Raw genomic sequence first — 23,830 nt, 5'->3', positions numbered from 1 at the left:
CTAGAATCAAAACTCCTAACCGATACGGTTCAAAAACTATGTTCTTCGCAATTGCGTTGTCGGGCTTATCTCCACTAAGGTCCTGAATTAAAGATAATATAATGACAATAAGGATTGAGATGCTTGATGATATAGCAGATGTTCTCTTCTTAATGATCTTTCGGAGAAATTCATACTTTCAGAAAAGATCTCGCGTACTCGAAAATCGGGGTTGTTACACGGCGCATCCCAATTTGATGGACAAATCTTTCAAAAGAGGATTTTGGAACTGAATTTGTAAATAAATTTGCCAGATTATCACTTGAGCGGATCTGTCAAACATCAATTGTCCCTTGAATTTGAAGATCATGAGTGAAGAAGAATTTTAGGAGAAATATGCTTTGTTCTATCACCTTTGATGTATCCACCCTTAAATTGAGCAATGCATGCTGTATTATCTTCAACAGGACAGTTAGAGCTATCTTACGATCAATCAGTCCACATGATGACAGAATATATTGGATTAGACTCCTGAGCCAAAAACACTCCCGACTAGCTTCATGTATCACTAGTATTTCAGCATGATTAGAGGAGGTTGCTGCTATCATTTATTTTGTGGACCTCCATGATATAGCTGTACCATCATATGTGAACAGATATCCTATTTAAGATCTCCCTTTATGTGCATCAAATAAGTATCCTGCATCTGCATAGCCAACTAGTTGTGACTTGGATCCATATGGGTAAAACAATCCTATAACCGTTCCATGAAGATATCGAAAGATCTGTTTGATTCCATTCCAATGTCTTCTGGTTAGAGAGGAACTATACCTTGCTAGTAAATGCACATCAAATGATATATCGGGTCGTGTATTATTATCAAGATACATTAGCGCTCCAATGGCACTAAGATATGGTAATTCAGGACCAAGGATATCTTCATTCTCTTCTTTAGGACAAATTGATCCTTTTCCATATCCAAAGATCTTACAGTCATTGGAGTACTTAATGGATGTGACTTATCCATATAGAATCTTTTCAAGATCTTTTCTGTGTATGTTGTTTGATGAATAAAGATCCCATTTTTTGTATGCTCGATCTGTAGGCCAAGACAAAATTTAGTATTTCCAAGATCTTTCATCTCAAACTCTTCTTTTAGAGCTTTGATAATTGTTGGAATCTCTTTAGGAGTTCCAATGATATTTAAATCATCAACGCACACATCAATTATAATGAATCCAGATGCAAATTTCTTTATGAAAACACATGGGCCGATATCATCATTCTTGAATCCATTTTTGGCCAGATACTTAGTAAGACGATTATACCACATTCATCCAGATTGCTTTGGAAAATATAAAGATCTTTGCAATTTGACTGAGTATAACTGATGTGAATATTCATTTGATGGTTTAGATATCCTTAGTCCTTCAGGGACTTTCATATAGATATCACGATCTAATGAGCCGTATAAGAAGGTTGTTACCACATCCATTAAATGCATATGTAGTTTATGATATGCGGATAAACTGACCAAATAATGCAATATTATCGCATCCACTACAGAGGAATACGTTTCTTCATAATCTATATCGGGCCTTTGTGAAAAATCTTGTGCCACAAGTTGAGCTTTGTAGCGCATAACTTCATTTTTCTCATTTTGTTTTCTTACAAATACCCATCGATATCCAACAGGTTTGACATCTTCAGGTGTACGGACTACAGGCGCAAATACTTCACGTTTTGCAAGTGAGTCTAACTCAGCCTTCATGGCTTCTTCCCATTTTGGCCAATCATGTCTTTGTCGACATTCTCCAACTGATCTTGGCTCAAGATCCTTATTTTCATGCATGATATTTAATGACACATTATATGCAAATATTTCATTGACAATTGTCTTATTTCGGTTCCATTTCACTCCTGTAAAGACATAATTTATCGAGATCTCGTCATTTTCACAATTTTCAGGTACCTAAACATCTTCTGGCGTTATATCAGATGTTTGGACAACTGTAGGTGTCTTTACTATGTCTTTTTCAACATGAATAGTATTTATCTCTTTTTTTTTGAGGATTTTTGTCTTTGGAACCGACAGGGCTGCCACGCTTCTGACGTGAATTTGCTTTAGTGGCAATTTGTCCGACTAGGACATCAACTCGAATCAAAGCATTTTCAGCCAGTATATAGGATTTAGTAATCCTTTTCGTATCAAAAAATGTATCAGGCAATTCATTTGCTATTCTTTGCAAATGTATAATCTTTTCAACTTCTAGTTCACATTGCTCTAACTGAGGATCTAAATGCATCTAGGATGATGCATTCCAATTAAGTTCTTTTTCAGGAAGCTTATTCTGTCCCCCTAATGTTGGAAATTTTGATTCATCAAAATGACAGTCCGCAAATCTGTCTTTAAATACATCTCCAGTTTGTATCTGAAAATACCTCGCTATAGAGGGATAATCATATCCAACATATATCTCCAATTTTCTTTGGGGTCCCATTTTGGTGCGAGAAGGTGGTGCAATGGGAACATATATCACACACCTAAATATCCTTAAATGGGAAACACTTAGCTGCTGGCCAAAAGCTAATTACATAGGAGAGAACTGATGGTAACTCGTTGGCCTCAAACGAATAAGTGCTGTGGCATGTAAAATAGCACGCCCCCAAGCTGAAGTTGGGAGATTCGTTCTCATAAGTAAGGGTCTAGCAATCAATTGGAGGTGTTTAATAAGCGATTCTGCTAACCCATTTTGTGTGTGAACATAAGCTACTAGATGTTCAACACTTAATCCATTAGCCATACAATACGCATCAAAAGCTTGGGAAGTAAATTCACCGGCATTATCAAGACAAATTGCTTTGAATGGATTTTCTGGAAATTGTGGTTTTAATCGAATAATGTGAGCCAGTAATCTCGCAAACACTAGGTTGCGAGAAGACAATAAGCACACATGTGACCATCTCGAAGATGCGTTTATTAGGACCATAAAATATCTAAAAGATCCACATGGTGGATGAATAGGTCCACATATATCGCTTTGAATCCTTTCTAGGATTTCAAGGGACTCAAATCCAATCTTTACTGGTGATGGCCTTAAAATTAACTTCCCTTGAGAACATGCAACATAACAAAATTCACTAGATTTAAGAATCTTCTGGTTCTTTAGTGAATATCCATGGGAGTTTTCAATAATTCTCCGCATCATGGTTGTTCCTGGATGACCCAATCGGTCATGCCAAATTATAAATTCATTTGGTCTAGTAAACTTCTGGTTTACAATGGCATGTGATTCAATTATACTAATCTTGGTATAAAATAACCCAGATGAGAGTGAGAGTAACTTTACTAGCATAACCCTTTTATTTGAATCATGAGTTGTGATACATATGTACTCATGATTTCCCTCATTCATTGTCTCAATATGATATCCATTTCAGCGAATATCTTTAAAACTCAAGAAGTTTCTTAGAGACTTGGTAGATAATAGTGCATTATATATTATGAATTTTGTTCCTCTAGGAAACAAAATTATAGCTCTTCCAAAGCCTTCTATCACATTGCCTGAGCCAATAATAGTATTAACATATTCTTCTTTTGGCACAAGATGGGTGATAAACCCCATTTTTAGGGTTTATCTTGTGTTGAATTTAGAGGATTTTGTCAACGTTTCTCCCATTTATTCACTAAAATAGCATGGTTTTGTAAATTCTCCTTTAATTGTGCTTAAGAGTGAAAACATGCTTTTTAGGTCTTAAAATAGCTAAATTTAATTCACCTTGATTCTATTAGATGCCTTGATATGTTTTGTTAAGTGATTTCTGGTTTAGGAGGCAAAGATTGGATTGAGGGAATAAAAAAAAGCATGTAGAAATGGAGAACTCATGAAGAAATGAAGGAATCGCAAAGCTGTCAATCCTGACCTCTTTGCACTTAATCGATCATAACCTAAGTTAGAGATTCAAATAAGGTGGTTTCAGTTGCGTTGGAAAGCTAATATCTAGGGCTTCAAGATGATATAAAACTTTCCATAGTTGCCTGGCGTTTAGAGATGTGTACACGTGATGTACGCGTACGCATGGGAAGCTGCACGTGACTCACTAAAGGAAACTCGTGGCCAGCGATTTCTAAAGCATTTTGGGCCCAATCCAACGCATTTTTGACTCTATTTAACCCAAAAATTGAAGAGGGATGAACTACTTAGTTAGTTAGTGAGTTTTAGTTTAGTTTTCATCAAGCTTTAGTTAGTTTCTAGAGAGAGAAGCTCTCTCTTCTCTCTAGAATTAGGATTAGGTTTAGATCTAGATCTACTTCTTCTACTTCTTCTCTTTTGCTTTAATTTTCCTTTTTCATCTTTAATTGTTCTCTTGTATTTGTAGCATTCTACTCATCTTCTAATGCTCTTGTATTTTTAGTTGTAGTTTATGAATTCTTTTATAGATCTACATTTCCTTTCAATGCAATTTATTGTTTTCATGTCTTTTAATGCTTGCTTTAGTTTTCTATTGTTGATCTCTTGCCTTGATTAGTTGTAGTTCCTTTAATTATTGCAATTTATAATGTTTGCCTTTATTTCCTTTTATGTGTTTGATGAAATGCTTCTTCTAGTTATGAGTTAGGTTTTTCTTCTCTTGGCGTAGGTTAAGTAATTGGAGACACTTGAATTATCACTAAAGCTAGTCTTTCATCATAATTAGACTAGGACTTGTGGTCTCAAGTTGACATCCACTTGACTTTCCTTCATAATTAGAGGTTAACTAAGTGGAGCAATGGACAATTCTTCTTTTCACACTTGAAAATGATAATAAGGATAGAATTTCTAATTCTCAGACCTTGCCAAGAGCTTTCTCAATTGTTAGTTCATTTCCTTTGCCATTTACATTTCTTCTCTCTTACTACAAAAATCCCAAAATATACTTCATAGCCAATAATAAGAACATCTTATTGCAATTCTGATGAGCGGATAATTTATACACTTTTTGGCATTGTTTTTAGTATGTTTTTAGTATGTTTTAGTTAGTTTTTATTATATTTTTATTAGTTTTTAGTTAAAATTCACTTTTCTAGACTTTACTATGAGTTTGTGTGTTTTTCTGTGATTTTAGGTATTTTCTGGCTGAAGTTGAGGGACCTGAGCAAAAATCTGATTCAGAGGCTGAAAAGGACTGCAGATGCTGTTGGATTCTGACCTCCCTGCACTCGAAGTGGATTTTCTGGAGCTACAGAAACCCAATTGGCGCGCTCTCAATTGCGCTGGAAAGTAGACATCCTGGGCTTTCCAGAAATATATAACAGTCCATACTGTGCCCGAGATTTGATGGCCCAAACAAGCATTCCAAATCAGCTCAAGAATTCTGGCGTTTAACGCCAGAACTGGCACAAGAATGGGAGTTAAACGCCCAAACTGGCACAAAAGCTGGCGTTTAACTCCAAGAAAAGTCTCTACACATGAAAGCTTCAATGCTCAGCCCAAGCACACACCAAGTGGGCCCGGAAGTGGATTTTTATATCATTTACTCATCTTTGTAAACCCTAAGCTACTAGTTCTCTATAAATAGAACTTTTTGCTATTGTATTTGATGTCTTTGGATCATGTTTTTATGATAAAACCCTCTTTGGGAGGCTGGCCATTCGGCCATGCCTAGACCTTGTTCTTATGTATTTTCAACGGTGGAGTTTCTACACACCATAGATTAAGGTGTGGAACTCTGCTGTACCTCGAGTATTAATGCAATTACTATTGTTCTTCTATTCAATTCAGCTTATTCTTGTTCTAAGATATCACTTGTTCCTCAACTTGATGAATGTGGTGATCCGTGACACTCATCATCATTCTCACCTATGAACGTGTGCCTAACAACCACCTCTGTTCTACCTTAGATTGAGTGGATATCTCTTGGATCCCTTAATCGGAATCTTCGTGGTATAAGCTAGAATTGATGGCAGCATTCAAGAGAATCCAGAAGGTCTAAACCTTGTCTGTGGTATTTTGAGTAGGATTGAAGGATTGAATGACTGTGACGAGCTTCAAACTCCTGAAGGCTGGGCGTTAGTGACAGACGCAAAAGAATCACTGGATTCTATTCCAACCTAATTGAGAACCGACAGATGATTAGCCGTGCTGTGACAGAGCGCGTTGAACATTTTCACTGAGAAGACGGGACTGTAGCCATTGACAACAGTGATGCCCAACATACAGCTTGCCATGGAAAGGAGTAAGAAGGATTGGATGAAGACAGTAGGAAAGCAGAGAGACGGAAGGGACAAAGCATCTCCATACGCTTATCTGAAATTCTTACCAATGAATTACATAAGTATCTCTATCTTTATTTTATGTTTTATTTATCTTTTAATCCTCCATAACCATTTGAATCTGCCTGACTGAGATTTACAAGATGACCATAGCTTGCTTCATACCAACAATCTCCGTGGGATTGACCCTTACTCGCATAAGGTTTATTACTTGGACGACCCAATGCACTTGCTGGTTAGTTGTGCGAAGTTATGATAAAGAGTTGAGATTGCAATTGAGCGTACCATGTTGATGGCGCCATTGATGATCACAATTTCGTGCACCAAGTTTTTGAAGCCGTTACCGGGGAATTAAAGGTCCTAACTACAATTTCGCATTTGTTCCCTGCAATAACAGTGCCAAGTTTTGATCCGGCAACAACACCAAGTTTTTGGCGCCGTTGCCGGGGATTGTTTGAGTTTGGACAACTGACGATTCATCTTGTTGCTTAGATTAGGTATTTTTCTTTAGAATTTTTAAGAATGAATTCTAGAGTTTCAAGGTGATGTTCTTATCATCACAAAAGCTGATTGATTCTTATCAATTTAGCTCTTGAATGTAATGTCCTGCTGAAACTTGGCTAGCCATGTCTAATTTCTTTAGACTAAAGCTTTAGACTAACATTGCATGATTCCTGGAATTCTTATTAAAAATTTTGAATCTCTTTATTTTCTTTTCCATATAATTTTTGAAAAAAATAAAAAAAAATTAAAAAATCTTAAAACCAAAAAATATTTTTATGTTTCTTGTTTGAGTCTAGTGTCTAATTTTAAGTTTGGTGTCAATTGCATGTCTTTATTCTTCTAATTTTCAAAAATTACATGCATTATGTTCTTCATTGATCTTCAAGTTGTTCTTGATGATTTCCTTGCTCTGATCTTTAAATTCTCTTGTCTTGAGTGTTTTGTTGTTTCTCATATGCATTCTCAATTTGTTAGTGTCAGTAGTATACAAACTTCTAAGTTTGGTGTCTTGCATGCATTGTTTATTTGATCTTAGTTTCATTTTGATTATTCCTCATCATTAAAAAATCAAAAGAAATTTTAATTTGTGTCTTTTCAAGTCAATAATACAGAGAATTGAAGATTCTGAACATACAGCAGAGGAATTACACAGAAAAAGCTGGGCGTTCAAAACGCCCAGTGAGAAAGGAAAACTGGTGTTTAAACGGCAGCCAGGGTGCTTGGCTGAGCGTTTAACGCCCAAAAAGGTAGAGTTTTGGGCATTAAACACCAGAATGGATACTGTTCATACCCTGGATCAAGCTGTCCGACCCGGGATGTTTAGCGACAAGCCGACCGACCTCTTATGGTCAGACTATCCGACCTCTTCTCAAAGAGCTCGGCCAATGCCCGACCTCTTCTCAAAGAGCTCGGCCAAATCGCCAAAGGAGCCCAAAGCAGGCCCAAAACGAAGGAACACAGCCCAATCTAAAGGCAGCCAAAGCCCAGAAAGATAAAGGCGGTTCCGCTAAAGATAAGATGACCTCACTCAAAGATAAAGATAAGATAAGATAACTAACTTATCTTATCCACAGGAGGCCACATCTCACCATTATAAATACACTGGAGCACCCAGGTATAACTCATACTCTGATTCTACTCAATACCTGCTTAATACCCTTGCTAACTTAAGCATCGGAGTCCCTTGCAGGTACCCCCCACCCTCCGAGGACGAAGGATCAGCATCATCACCAAGTCCAACAAGTCCGACACACCAGCTCCGGCCGCTACACACCGGCCGGACACGTCGGCTCCGACCAGCACAGAAGATCTCGTCCGAGATCGACCTACAGTTTCAGGTAACCCTCGGAACATTGGCGCCGTTGCCGGGGAACCTGGAAGTCATCCCACCACCATGGCGGACAACCATGACAACGACCACGATTCAGATCTAGAGGATAGAACGCCGCATAGAAACGTGGACGCCACCCCCAAAAGCACACCCCAAAACGGGGGAGAAAGTAACCTGCAAACACAGAAATCATGGAAGCACTACAAGCTCAACAAAACCGCCTCCATCAACTCAAAAAATAAGACGAGCATCGACGGGAAGCCAAGAAGGACCTCCGAAGGGAAACTAGGCGATGCCGAGAGTTAAAAGATAAGCTCTTAAAACTCGAAGTTGATCTCAAAACCGAGACGGCTCGATCCAGTCACGAAGATAGCCCCCACAAAGATCAAGACCCATTCACCAAAGAGATCATGAAAGCTAAAGGTCCCAAAGGACTTCAAAGCTCCCAACATGACTCCGTACGACGGCACATCAGATCCAAGCTATCATCTTAGCAGTTTTAGAAGCAGGATGTATCTCACGGAGGCCTCAGATGCAATCCGTTATTCTCCATCCAGAAGGACAAAGCCAAACACGCATCAAGCCTATCAGGGATCAAGCAAGGAGATCGAGAGAGCCTTCGCAACTACATGGAAAGATTCAACAAAACATGTCTGGACATACAAAGTCTGCCAACAGAAGCAGCTATCAGGGGTCTCATCAATGGTCTACGAGAAGGACCTTTTAGCCACTCAATATCCAAGAAGCACCCAAACATCTCGAAACGAGGTACAGGAACGGGCAGAGAAGTACATCAACATGGAGGAAAATTCTCGACTAGGAGAGATCTCAAAAACCGAACATTCCTACCTCTCTCGGGATAAGGATAAAGAGTCCAAGAAAAAAGAAGATCAACATGGAGAGAAGCCTAGAAAATACCACAATTACACCCCCTTCGGGTGTCTGTTGTGGATATCTACCGAGAAATATGCAACACTGAGAAGATCCCATCAACTCGCCCAATCAAAAACAAAAGAGGTCGGACGCGTTGAAGGTCCACCTCACACCAAAGAGGTCGGACGCGTTGAAGGTCCACCTCACACCAAAGAGGTCGGACAAGTTGAAAGTCAACCTCACACCAAAGAGGTCGGACAAGTCGAAGGTCTACCGCACACCAAAGAGGTCGGACAAGTCGAAGGTCAACCTCATACCAAAGAGGTCGGACAAGTCGAACGTCTCACACCAAAGAGGTCGAACGAGTTGAACGTCCACCTCACACCCCTGAGAGACATGTTCATGGAGGATTCGCAGGAGGAAGGATCTCTAAATCATCCCGCAAAGGACACCTCAAAGAGGTATATTAAGGAAGGGAGAGAGGTTTGAATAGGACTACGAGGTGCAAACAAGCCTTCCGGGATTTTGAAAATTCTTGGGGCAACCACCCATTCTTACCCAACCAAGGGAAAGTGAAAAGCTCATATTATACCTCGTAGTGGGAAGTCTGGCAATAGCCTCATCACTAGTTAAAGAAGACAAAAGTGGGCAACAATCCGTCTACTTCATCATCAAGGCCCTACAAGGGGTCGAACAAAACTATCAAGAGATAGAGCAGTTCGCCTACGCCCCCATACTCACCTCTCGATGACTCCACCCATACTTTCAAGCTCACATTATCAGAGTTCGGACCAACTAGCCCATCGAAGGCATCCTACAAGAAAACAGACTTAGCAGGAAGAATTCTACAGTGGGCAGTCAAAATCGATCTTCGACATAAAGCTCAGACAGCCATCAAATCATAGTATTTGGCCGACTTCATTACAGAGTACACTGACACCCCGGGAACTCCTACAAAATGGAAACTCTACATGGATGACTCTTCAAACAAAACTGGGAGTGGTGCAGGTGTAATTATAGAAAAGCGATCAGGGAAGCCAAATCAAGCCAAATGACCAAGCTGAATACGAGGCACTACTGGCTGGTTTAAGGCTAGCTAAGAAGGTAGGAGCTTACCATGTCCAATGACTCACAAGTAGTCACCTCACAAATAGAAGGGAGCAACCAAGCTGAGGATCCCACCACAAAAAATACCTCGGGTAATTTGGGGGACCTTGGACAAAACCAGAGAACAGCTCGGACAATTCAGGGGACCCTGGACAAAAATAGAAAACAGCTCGGACATTTTGGGGAATATGAAATCTGACACATACCTCGGGAGCAGAATGCCCGAGCTGATGCATTTTCAAAACTAGCCAACACCAAACCAGGGGGCAATAATAGAAGCCTCATCCATACCACATTACAAGACCACAACAAGGAAGGAAAACAAACCCTCTCCTCAGAGTCCGGCGACACCAGCTCATAATTCTTTTCCTCATCCCTATCCCTACAAATTCAGAGGAACCTCCTAAGTCGCACACAGTACTCAGGGTCAGCCACAGTAACACGTATTACAACTATAGAATCCAGTCAATCAGACATGCCGACCGGGATCTTAGTAGACATCTCAGCAATATTTTTTCAAGAAGACATAGGTCAACCATGAGGTTATTACCAAACAACTCAGACAAATAATGGAAACAACTCGGACAATAACAGCAAAACATCAAGTGTCAGATACAGCAGTAAAAGGGAAACTCCAGGACTCACACGAAAGTCCAGGGGCACCCTTTGGAGGCAACAACAGGGCAAGAACATAGAGAAGAAAAGCCGACAATCTATACCCAAACACTCCGAACACCTCTCAAACAAAAGGTCAAAACAAAAGCTAGAACTTTTGTACAAAGGGAGTCAGGCAACAATGAAAAGAAACAGGAACATCAACCAAATCCTAAGCAAAGCACACATTCTCCTCAAAGGCGAATACGCAAACTTTTTTGCAGAAAGAACCAAAGTTTTTCAGATCAAAAGGGAGCCTGGGCTGAAGAGCTCCCACAAGTCCTATAGGCATATCGGACAACTCCACACTTCACCACAGGGGAATCACCCTTCCGATTGACTCGCGGAATAGAGGCAATGATATCGGCAGAAATTGAAGAAGGATCTCCCAGAACGATCCTCTACAGCGAAGAAGCCAACTCGCAACTTCAAAGGGAAGAGCTCGACTTACTCCCAGAAGTCCGAGAAAGAGCTCGGATTAGGGAAGAAGCGTTAAAATGTCGCATGGCCTTAAGGTACAATCAAAAGGAAAGTGCAGAGAAGCTTCACCAATGATGACCTCATCCTAATCTGAAATGATATCAGAACAAGTCGACCGGAAGAGGAAAAACTAGCAGCTAATTGGAAAGGACCCTACCAAGTCACGGAAGTACTGGAAAAAGGTTACTACAAAGTGTCCGAACTCGAGGGGCGAGAGCTACCGAGATCATAGCACGCCTGCAACCTAAGAAGGTACTACAGTTAAAAGGTAATAAAAGATCTTAGAATAAAGGTGCACCCTTTTTCCTAAAAAAGGTTTTTTAACGAGGCACCAAGCCAAGATCTACAAAAATTACAGAGGTTAAGCACCCACATGTATATATTCGCATATTTTCTATTTTGAATAAAGTCTGCAGATCCCCTAAAAAGTTTCCTACCAAGACGCCCGATTACGACAGGTCGGCAAGGTGAAAACCAAATTCACCGCCCGATCACAACATAGGTCGGCAAGGTGAAAACCAAATTCACCGCCCGATCATGACAAAGGTCGACAAAGTGAAAACCAAATTCACTGCTCTACAAGTTCTCAAGACGTATTAATCTAAAGTATTCATCGTTCGATTATAAAGCAACAGATCGGCAGAAAGTGAAAAACAATTTCACTGCACGATCACGATAAAGATAACCGTCCAATAAAGGTGAAAACGTGATTCACCCCAAAGACGATCTAAAGATGCCAACCACTTTCTACAAATCGGCAAAGATGAACACAGAATAATGTAAGAAGTTATCGAAAGCAATCCAAAAAAGACCTTAACGAGGTCTTATGGATAGCTAAAATAATAACTTAAAAAGACTGGCCGACACTAAAAAGTCGGACCAAGTTAACCCAATTTATAAGTAAACCCTGGAAAGAGGTCTGGCCAACCCTATTAAAGAGGACTACTTTAACTTAGAAGGGCATGACATAACAAAGTCAGCCCAAAATAAAAAGTTATACAAGTAAGTCCCTGAAAGAGATCTGACAAAGATCCAAGAAAGAGGATTACAAAAATAACTTAGAAGAGATCGACCTAACGAAGTCGGTCTCCTACAAAGACAAGTTATAAAAGTAATCCCTGAAAGAGACTTGAACAAGGTCCAAGAAAGAGGATTACAGAAATAACTAAAGAGAGCCCGACATGACAAAGTCGGCCCAAACAACAAAAGAGTTATAAAAGTAATCCCTGAAAGAGACCTGAACAAGGTCCAAGAAAGAGGATTACAGAAATAACTTGGAAAGCTACAGATTGGACCGACAAGAAGAAATCGGACCAACAAAAGCTACAGATTGGACCGACAAGAAAAAGTCGGACCAACAAAAGCTACAGATTGGACCGACAAGAAGAAGTCGGACCAACGAAAGCAACAGCTTGGATCGACAAGAAGAAGTCGGACCAACGAAAGCTACAACTTGGACCGACAAGAAGAAGTCGAACCAACGAAAGCTACAGCTTGGACCGACAAGAAGAAGTCGGACCAACGAAAAACGTGCGCTAAAACGGACATAGCTCTGCCCAAAAAGTCGCAGCTCCACGACAAGGCTATCAAAATTGTTCAGAATGACTAAAAAGTGTTCTACAAAAACACTAAAAGGTCGTCAGACAAATTAGCCCCAAGGACCACCTCAACCAAGCAGAAAATGGACAAAATCAGAAGTGATCAAAAGAGGTTGGACAACAAAGTACCGACACTCTACAAAGATCCACAAAAACGGACAAAGACATCTCGTAAACGGCCAGAGGAAAGCCAGGAATGTTTTGCTAAAAGGTACGAAGTCTTGGAAAAAGACACTACCTAAAAAGCAAAAAGCACAGCTGGTGGACGAAATTGTGATCACTATGTTCTTCTATCTTTTGAGCTTTAGTATGAATATACCCTTAGGGCACTGTTTATTTTCTTTACTTGAATTCACAACTCCGTTCAACTAACCAGCAAGTGTACTGGGTCGTCCAAGTAATAACCTTACGTGAGTAAGGGTCGAATCCACAGAGATTGTTGGTATGAAGCAAGCTATGGTCTCCTTGCAAATCTCAGTTAGGCAGAAAAAAGGTAATTGTGATTATTGGATTGTAAATAAAAAGGAACAATAAAAGGGATAGAAATACTTATGTAGATTCATTGGTGGGAATTTCAGATAAGCGGAATGGAGATGCTGTAGAGCTCTCGGACGCCTGCTCTCCCACTGCTTCTACTCAGTCCTTCTTACTCCTTTCCATGGCAAGCTTTGTATAGGGGTTCACCATCAGCTGTGGCTACTTTCAATCCTCACGGGGAAATATCCTATGCGGCTGTCACTCGCACAGCTAACCAGTCTGGAGGCATCACCCATGGTTGATAGCTACATCCCATCCTCGCAGTGAAAGCTAATGCTCACGCACTCTGTCACAGTACGGCCAATCACCGGTTGGTTCCCTCCCCTACTGGAATAGAATCCCTCTTTTGCGTCTGTCACCAACGCCCAGCAGGTTACAGGTTTGAAGCACGTCACAGTCATTCATTACCGGAATCCTACTCGGAACACCACAGACAAGGTTTGGACTTTCCGGATTCCCAGGATCCTACTCGGAATACCACAGACAAGGTGAGACTTTCCGGATCCTCATAAATGCCGCCATCTATCTAGCTTATACCACGAAGATTCTGTTGGGGAATCTAAGAGATACACATTCAAGCCTTGTTGCATGTAGAACGGAAGTGGTTGTCAATCACGCGCGTCCATCAGTGAGAATAGTGATGAGGGTTATCTAACTCATCACATTCATCATGTTCTTGGGTACGAATGAATATCTTGGAATAAGAATAAGATAGAGATTTGAATAAAAGAAAATAGAACTTCATTAATCTTTGAGGTACAGCAGAGCTCCACACCCTTAATCTATGGTGTGTAGAAACTCCACCGTTGAAAATACATAAGTGAAAGAGGTCCAGGCATGGCCGAATGGCCAGCCCCCTAAAACGTGATCACCGGATTCAAAATACAATCCAGGATCCAGGATGCCTAATACAATAGATAGATGTCCTATATATACTAGACTAGCTACTAGGGTTTACATGAGTAAGTAATTGATGCATAAATCCACTTCCGGGGCCCACTTGGTGTGTGCTTGGGCTGAGCTTGATCAATACACGAGCAGAGGCTTCTCTTGGAGTTGAACTCTGAGTTATGACGTGTTTTGGGCGTTCAACTCCGGATAATGACGTTTTTCTGGCGTTTAACTCCAGACAGCAGCGTGTACTTGGCGTTCAACGCCAAGTTGCGTCGTCATTCTTCGAATAAAGTATGAACTATTATATATTGCTGGAAAGCCCTGGATGTCTACTTTCCAACGCCGTTGAGAGCGCGCCAATTGGAGTTCTGTAGCTCCAGAAAATCCATTTCGAGTGCAAGGAGGTCAGAATCCAACAGCATCAGCAGTCCTTTTGTCAGCCTTTTTCAGAGTTTTGCTCAAATCCCTCAATTTCAGTCAGAATTTACCTGAAATCATAGAAAAACACACAAACTCATAGTAAAGTCCTGAAATGTGAATTTAACATAAAAACTAATGAAAACATCCCTAAAAGTAGCTTAAACTTACTAAAAACTATATAAAAACAATGCCAAAAAGCGTATAAATTATCCGCTCATCAACAGCCTCAAAGACAGAGCTAAAAATTCATCCAAACAAACTATAAAAAGGTTCCCCATCGAAACACTACCTAAAAAGTTGTTGGATTATGACTAAAAAGCCCGAACATCGAAGACAAACAAGTCAGAAGAAGGCTGAAAAGTCCCCTCAACAAAGTAAAAGGGGCAATACCAGACTCGCACAAGAAGAAAACTACTCAAAGATCGACCAAAGTCAGGATGCTTGAGCACGACTTCCCCGAAGAGATCGAAACTCTGAAAGCACGGTCTCACGGAAAAGTCTGAACTCAAGCAGGGGCAAAGTCATACAGGTCGACGTCAGCTAAAGAAGAGGCGCAAGTACGACTTCAAAAAAAAAGAGAATGAGCCAAAAGGTTGGGAAACAACTTAAGGCTCAAATGCGCTTAGCCAAAAGGGATACAACTCCACTCAAAGAAGGCACAATCTCAAACAGCGCTACGAACGTCATCCGAGACTAAAAAAGGTTCTACATAAAGAACACTAAAAAAGTCATTTGACAAATCACTAAAAGTTCGGATATCAAGCCGCAAGGACAACTTCGCCAAAGCAGAGGGTTGTCAACACAAACTTAAAGCAAGGCGTGATCCAGAAGGCAAGGGTAGAAAACCCACGCTACCACTCAAAAGAGGTTAGACTGTGAAGTACCAAACCTCTAGAAAATCTACAAAGATTGCAAAGCAATGTAGAAACAAGCCAGACAGATGCTTGAGCACTACTTCCAAAGAGATCGAAGCTCTGAAAAGCACGATCTCATGGAAAGATCGAACTCAAGCAGGGGCACTGTTCATACCCTGGATCAAGTGTCCGAACCGGGATGTTTAGCGACAAGCCGACCGACCTCTTCAGGTCAGACTATCCGACCTCTTCTCAAAGAACTCGGCCAATGCCCGACCTCTTCTCAAAGAGCTCGGCCAAATTGCCAAAGGAGCCCAAAGTAGGCCCAAAACAAAGGAACACAGCCCAATCTAAAGGCAACCAAAGCCCAGAAAGATAAAGGCGGTTCCGCTAAAGATAAGATGACCTCACTCAAAGATAAAGATAAGATAAGATAACTAACTTATCTTATCCACAGGAGGCCACATCTCACCATTATAAATACACTGGAGCACCCAGGTATAACTCATACTCTGATTCTACTCAATACCTGCTTAATACCCTTGCTAACTTAAGCATCGGAGTCCCTTGCAGGTACCCCCCACCCTCCGAGAACGAAGGATCAGCACCATCACCAAGTCCAATAAGTCGGACACACCAGCTTCGGCCGCTACACACCGGCCAGACACGTCGGCTCCGACCAGCACAGAAGATCTCGTCCGAGATCGACCTACAGTTTCAGGTAACCCTCAGAACAGATACCATTCTAGGCGTTTAACGCCAGGATGGCACAAGAGGGAAGATTTTGTTTTTAATTCAAATTTTTTTCAAATCTCCATAATTTTTCAAAATCAAATCTTTTTCAAATCATATATTTCAATCATATATTTTCAAAATCAATTTCTTTCCATTTTCAAAAATACTTGCTAACAATTAATGATTTGATTCAAACATTTCAAGTATGTTGCCTTTTCTGTTGAGAAAGGTTTAATGTCTGAATCATATCTTTTAAATTTCTTGTTAGCCAAGTCATTAATTTTAAAAATCAAATCTTTTTAAATTGTTTTTCAATCATATCTTTTCAATCATATCTTTTTAAAACCATAACTTTTCAATCATATCTTTTTGATTTCTTCTTTCAAAAATCTTTTTCAAAAACCACTTTATTTCTTTCCCAACTTTAATTTTCGAAAGTTCTTTCCCTCTTCTCACATCCTTCTAATTAAGGACTAACACTCCTCCACTATCAACAATTCGAACTCTATCTCTCTTGATAAGTTCGAATTCTTCTTCTTCTACCTCCTCCTTCTATTCTTCTTTTCCTCTGACATCTCAAGGAATCTCTATACTGTGACATAGAGGATTCCATATTTTCTTGTTCTCTTCTCTTTCATATGAGCAGGAACAAAGACAAAAGCATTCTTGTTGAGGCTGATCCTGAACCTGAAAAGACCTTGAAGCGAAAGCTAAGAGAAGCTAAAGCACTACTCTCTATAGAGGACCTAACAAAAATCTTCAAACAAGAAGAAGACATGGCAGTCAAAAATAACAACAATACCAACAATGCAAGGAAGGTGCTGGGTGACTTTACTGCACCTACTCCCGACTTCTATGGGAGAAGCATCTCTATCCCTGCCATTAGAGCAAACAACTTTGAGCTTAAACCTCAATTAGTTTCTCTAATGCAACAGAATTGCAAATTCCATGGACTTCCATTGGAAGATCCTCATTAGTTTTTAGCTGAATTCTTGCAAATCTGTGACACTGTCAAGACCAATGGGGTTGACCCTGAGGTCTACAGACTTATGCTATTCCTTTTTGCTATAAGAGACAGAGCTAGGATATGGTTGGACTCACAACCTAAAGAAAGCCTGAACTCTTGGAAAAAGCTAGTCAATGCCTTCTTGGCAAAGTTCTTTTCACCTCAAAAATTGAGTAAGCTTAGAGTGGAAGTCTAAACCTTCAGACAGAAGGAAGGTGAATCCCTCTATGAAGCTTGGGAAAGATACAAACAATTGATTAGAAAGTGTCCTTCTGACATGCTTTCTGAATGGAGCATCATAGGTATCTTCTATGATGGTCTATCTGAACTGTCCAAGATGTCATTGGACAGCTCTGCTGGAGGATCTCTTCATCTGAAGAAGACGCCTGCAGAAGTTCAAGAACTCATTGAAATGGTTGCAAATTACCAATTCATGTACACTTCTGAAAGGAATCCTGTGAACAATGGGACAAATCAGAAGAAAGGAGTTCTTGAGATTGATACTCTGAATGCCATATTGTCTCAGAACAAAATATTGACTCAGCAGGTCAATATGATTTCTCAAAATCTGTCTGAAATGCAAGCTGCACCAGGCAGTACTAAGGACGCTTCATCTGAAGAAGAAGCTTATGATCCTGAGAACCCATCAATGGAAGAGGTGAATTACATGGGAGAACCTTATGGAAACACCTATAATCCTTCATGGAAAAATCATCCAAATCTCTCATGGAAGGATCAACAGAGACCTCAACAAGGTTCCAACAACAATAATGGTGGAAGAAACAGGTTTGGCAATGGCAAGCCTTTTCCATCATCTTCTCAGCAACAGACAGAGAATTCTAAGCAGAGCCACTCTGACTTAGCAACCATGGTCTTTGATCTAATCAAAACCACTCAAAGTTTCATGACTGAAACAAGGTCCTCCATTAGAAACTTGGAGGCACAAGTGGGTCAGCTGAGTAAGAAAGTTACTGAACTCCCTCCTAGTACTCTTCCAAGCAATACAGAAGAGAATCCAAAAGGAGAGTGTAAGGCCATCAACATGGCAGAACTTGGAGAGGAGAAAGAGGTAGTGAACTCCACTGAGAAAGATCTCAATGGACGTCCACTGGCCTCCAATGAGTTCCCTAATGAGGAACCATGGGAATCTGAGGCTCACACTGAGACCATAGAAATTCCATTGGATTTACTTCTGCCATTCATGAGCTCTGATGAGTATTCTTCCTCTGAAGAGGATGAAGATGTCACTGAAGAGTAAGTTGCTAAGTACCTTGGAGCAATCATGAAGCTAAATGACAAATTATTTGGTAATGAGACTTGGGAGGATGAACCCCCTTTGCTCACCAAAGAACTGGATGACTTGACTAGGCAGAGATTACCGCAAAAGAGACAGGACCCTGGGAAGTTCTCTGTACCTTGTACCATAGGCACCATGACCTTTAAGAAGGCCCTGTGTGACCTAGGGTCAAGCATAAACCTCATGCCTCTCTCTGTAATGGAGAAGCTAGGGATCTTTGAGGTGCAAGCTGCAAGAATCTCACTAGAGATGGCAGACAATTCAAGAAAACAAGCTTATGGACTTGTAGAGGATGTTCTGGTAAAGGTTGAAGACCATTACATCCCTGCTGATTTCATAGTCCTAGAGACTGGGAAGTGCATGGATGAATCCATCATCCTTGGCAGACCCTTCCTAGCCACAGCAAAGGCTGTGATTGATGTTGACAGAGGAGAATTGATCATTCAAGTGAATAAAGAATCCTTTGTGTTTAAGGCTCAAGGATACCCCTCTGTAACCATGGAGAGAAAGCATGAAGAGTTTCCCTGAAAACAGAGTCAAACAGAGCCCCACAGTCAAACTCTAAGTTTGGTGTTGGAAGGCCACAACCAACTTCTAAGTTTGGTGTTGAACCCCCACATTCAAACTCTAAGTTTAGTGTTCGGAGGTTCCAACATTGCTCTGAACATCTGTGAGGCTCCATGAGAGCCCACTGTCAAGCTACTGACATTAAAGAAGCGCTTGTTGGGAGGCAACCCAATGTTATATTTATCTATTTTCCTTTGTTATTTTATGTTTTTTTATAGGTTGATGATCATGAGAAGTCACAAAATCAATTGAAAAAGCAAAAACAGCATGAAAAACAGAAAGAAAAATAGCACACCCTGGAGGAAAATTTGCTGGCGTTTAAATGCCAATGAAGATAGCAAAATGGGCGTTTAATGCCCAGTCTGGCACCATTCTGGGCGTTTAACGCCAGAAAGGGGCACCAGACTGGCATTTAACGCTAGGAATGGGCAAGAAGCTGGTGTTAAATGCCAGAAATGGGCACCAGCCCGGCGTTTAACGCCAGGATTGGCAAAAAGGGCATTTTTTGCACGCCACTTGGTGCAGGGATGAGCTATCCTTGACACTTCAGGATCTGTGGACCCCACAGGATTCCCACCTACCCCACCACTCTCTCTCTTCTTCACCCATTCACCAATCACCTCAACACCTCTTCCCCAAAAACCCCTCACCTATCAAATCCCACCATTCTCTTCACCACTCACATCCATCCTTCATAAAACTCCACCTACCTCACCATTCAAATTCAAACCACTTTCCCTCCCAAACCCACCCATAATGACCGAACCTTACCCCTCTCTCCACCCCTATATAAACCCATCTTCACTCCTTCATTTTCACACAACCTACACACTACTTCTCCCCCTTGGCGGAAAAATAAAGCCACCTCCATCTCCTCTATTTCTTCTTCTTCTACTCTCTTCTTTCTTCTTTTGTTCGAAGACGAGCAAACCTTCTAAGTTTGGTGTGGTAAAAGCATTGCTTTTTGTTTTTCCATAACCATTTATGTCACCTAAGACTGGAGAAACCTCTAGAAAGAGGAAAGGGAAGGCAAAAGCTTTCACCTCCGAGTCATGGGAGATGGAGAGATTCATCTCAAGGGTGCATCAAGACCACTTCTATGAAGTTGTGGACAAGAAGAAGGTGACCCCCGAGGTCCCTTTTCAAACTCAAAAAAGGTCAACTTTAATCAAAGGTTGGACCAAGTCCTCATGGATATATGTGTGGAAGGAGCTCAATGCAAACAAGAGATCCCACTCATGGACATAAGGAGATTCCTCATCATGAAATCCCTGAGATGCCTCAAGGGATGCACTTTCCTCCACAAAACTATTGGGAGCAAATCAACACCTCCCTAGGAAAATTGAGTTCCAACATGGGACAACTAAGGGTGGAGCACCAAGAACATTCCATCCTCCTCCATGAAATTAGAGAAGATCAAAGAATCATGAGAGAGGAGCAACAAAGGCAAGGAAGAGACATTGAGGAGCTCAAGCACTCCATAAGATCTTTAAGAGGAAGAACAAGCTGCCATCACTAAGGTGGACCCGTTCTTTAATCTCCTTGTTATTTATTTTTCTTTTTTTTCGAAAATTATGCTTTATGTTTTATTTATGTTTGTGTCTTATGATCATTAGTGTCTTAGTGTCTATGCCTTAAAGTTATGAATGTCCTATGAATCCATCACCTTTCTTAAATGAAAAATGTTCTTAATTGAAAAAGAGAAGAATTACATGAATTCTGAATTTTATAACAGATTAATTATTTTGATGTGGTGGCAATACTTTGACTTCTGAATGTATGCTTGAACAGTGCATATGTCTTTTGAATTTGTTGTTCATGAATGTTGGCTCTTGAAAGAATGATGAAAAAAGGAGACATGTTACTGAGGATCTGAAAAATCATAAAAATGATTCTTGAAGCAAGAAAAAGCAGTGAATTCAAAAAAAAAAGAGAGATTATGTGCGAAAAAAAAAAAGAGAGAAAGCAAGCAGAAAAAGCCAATAGCCCTTTAAACCAAAAGGCAAGGGTAAAAATAAAGTCGTGATACAAGGCAAAAAGAGTGTGCTTAAGAACCCTGGACACCTCTAATTGGGGACTCTAGCAAAGCTGAGTCACAATTTGAAAAGGTTCACCCAGTTATGTGTCTATGGCATGTATGTATCCGGTGGTAATATTGGAAGACAGAGTGCTTTGGGCCACGGCCAAGACTCATAAAGTAGCTGTGTTCAAGAATCATCATACTTAACTAGGAGAATCAATAACACTATCTGGACTCTGAGTTCCTATAGAAGCCAATCATTCTGAATTTCAAAGGATAAAGTGAGATGCCGAAACTGTTCAGAGGCAAAAAGCTAAAAGCCCCACTCATCTAATTAATACTGATCTTCATAGATATTTTTGGAATTCATTGTATATTCTCTTTTTTTTATCTTATTTGATTTTCAGTTGCTTGGGGACAAGCAACAATTTAAGTTTGGTGTTGTGATGAGCGGATAATTTATACGCTTTTTGGCATTGTTTTTAGTATGTTTTAGTTAGTTTTTATTATATTTTTATTAGTTTTTAGTTAAAATTCACTTTTCTGGACTTTATTATGAATTTGTGTGTTTTTCTGTGATTTTAGGTATTTTCTGGCTGAAATTGAGGGACCTGAGCAAAAATCTGATTCAGAGGCTGAAAAGGACTGCAGATGCTGTTGGATTCTGACCTCCCTACACTTGAAGTGGATTTTCTGGTGCTACAGAAGCCCAATTGGCGCGCTTTCAATTGCGTTGGAAAGTAGACATCCTGGGCTTTCCAGCAATATATAATAATCTATACTTTTTCTGAGATTTGATGGCCCAAACAGGCGTTTCAAGTCAGCTCAAGAATTCTGGCGTTTAACGCCGGAACTGGCACAAGAATGGGAGTTAAACGCCCAAACTGGCACAAAAGCTGGTGTTTAACTCCAAGAAAAGTCTCTACACATGAAAGCTTCAATTCTCAGTCCAAGCACACACCAAGTGTGCCCGGAAGTGGATTTTTATGTCATTTACTCATCTTTGTAAACCCTAACCTACTAGTTCTCTACAAATAGAACCTTTTGCTATTGTATTTGATGTCTTTGGATCATGTTTTTATGATAAAACCCTCTTTGGGAGGCTGGCCATTCAGCCATGCCTAGACCTTGTTCTTATGTATTTTCAACGGTGGAGTTTCTACACACCATAGATTAAGGTGTGGAGCTCTGCTGTACCTCGAGTATTAATGCAATTACTATTGTTCTTCTATTCAATTCAGCTTATTTTTGTTCTAAGATATCACTTGTTCCTCAACTTGATGAATGTGATGATCCGTGACACTCATCATTATTCTCACCTATGAACGTGTGCCTGACAACCACCTCCGTTCTACCTTAGATTGAGTGGATATCTCTTGGATCCCTTAATCGGAATCTTCGTGGTATAAGCTAGAATTGATGGCGGCATTCAAGAAAATCCGGAAGGTCTAAACCTTGTCTGTGGTATTCTGAGTAGGATTCAAGGATTGAATGACTGTGACAAGCTTCAAACTCCTGAAGGCTGGGCGTTAGTGACAGACGCAAAAGAATCACTGGATTCTATTCCAACCTGATTGAGAACCGATAGATGATTAGCCGTGCTGTGACAGAGCGCGTTGAACATTTTCACTGAGAGGACGGGACTGTAGCCATTGACAACAGTGATGCCCAACATACAGCTTGCCATGGAAAGGAGTAAGAAGGATTGGATGAAGACAGTAGGAAAGCAGAGAGACGGAAGGGACAAAGCATCTCTATACGCTTATTTGAAATTCTCACCAATGAATTACATAAGTATCTCTATCTTTATTTTATGTTTTATTTATCTTTTAATCCTCCATAACCATTTGAATCTGCCTGACTGAGATTTACAAGATGACTATAGCTTACTTCATACCAACAATCTCCGTGGGATCGACCCTTACTCTAGTAAGGTTTATTACTTGTACGACCCAATGCACTTGTTGGTTAGTTGTGCAAAGTTGTGATAAAGAGTTTAGATTGCAATTGAGCGTACCATGTTGATGGCGCCATTGATGATCACAATTTCGTGCACCAAATTCCTAGGGAGAACGACCCAGGGTTTGAATACTTCGGTTATTTTTTATTGGGTTTTGTTACTTGTGACAACCAAATTTTGTATGAGATGATTATTTGTTGGTTTAGAAACTATACTTGCAACGAGAATTTATTGTGAAATTCTAAACCATCAATTTTTCCCTCATCAAAATGTCACCATTGCCGGGGAATTGCAATGGTGTTATGTTATTAGCTATTGTGAATATGTTCATATTGTGAATGTCTTACTTTTTGGGATTTTCTAGGTCTTGCTAGTAATTAGGAGTTTCTTTGTGTCTTTGAGATTTTTGTTTTGATTTTCTCTTTTCCATATGAATTCTCATCCTTGTGCTTTTGGATATGGTTATGACTATGTTGTAGGTAATAGAAACTTGAATGATTGCTCACATTATGGGAGAGATGGATTTTTGAGAAGGGAGCCACATCCATATGAGTAATCATCATGGCAACCTCTTCATTCAAGCTACTACAATGGTAATCCCTCCTATAATGCATATCATTCCAATGGATATGATGGCTATTATCATGATTATTCCACTCAACCACCATCATTCCATGCACCATACTCTCAACATAGTTTTCAAACACCATCATTCCAACCACCATATTCTTAATCCACATCCTATTTCTACCAATTGCCTCC

At 40.3% G+C, this 23,830-nt stretch overlaps 1 non-coding gene across 1 annotated transcript; it reads right to left on the bottom strand.

Moving 5' to 3' along the window:
* Window positions 1-17,399: 17,399 nt before the first annotated feature.
* Window positions 17,400-17,507, bottom strand: LOC130978693 (small nucleolar RNA R71). Its single transcript, XR_009086312.1, has one exon. It is a non-coding gene; the product is annotated as a small nucleolar RNA R71 (small nucleolar RNA).
* Window positions 17,508-23,830: the final 6,323 nt, after the last annotated feature.

The sequence above is a fragment of the Arachis stenosperma genome, chromosome 4 (assembly GCF_014773155.1).
Source record: "Arachis stenosperma cultivar V10309 chromosome 4, arast.V10309.gnm1.PFL2, whole genome shotgun sequence".
NCBI classification, from domain to species: Eukaryota; Viridiplantae; Streptophyta; class Magnoliopsida; order Fabales; family Fabaceae; genus Arachis; species Arachis stenosperma.
The sequence above is the reverse complement of the archived record's forward strand: the minus strand, read 5'-3'. Positions and strand labels throughout refer to the sequence as shown.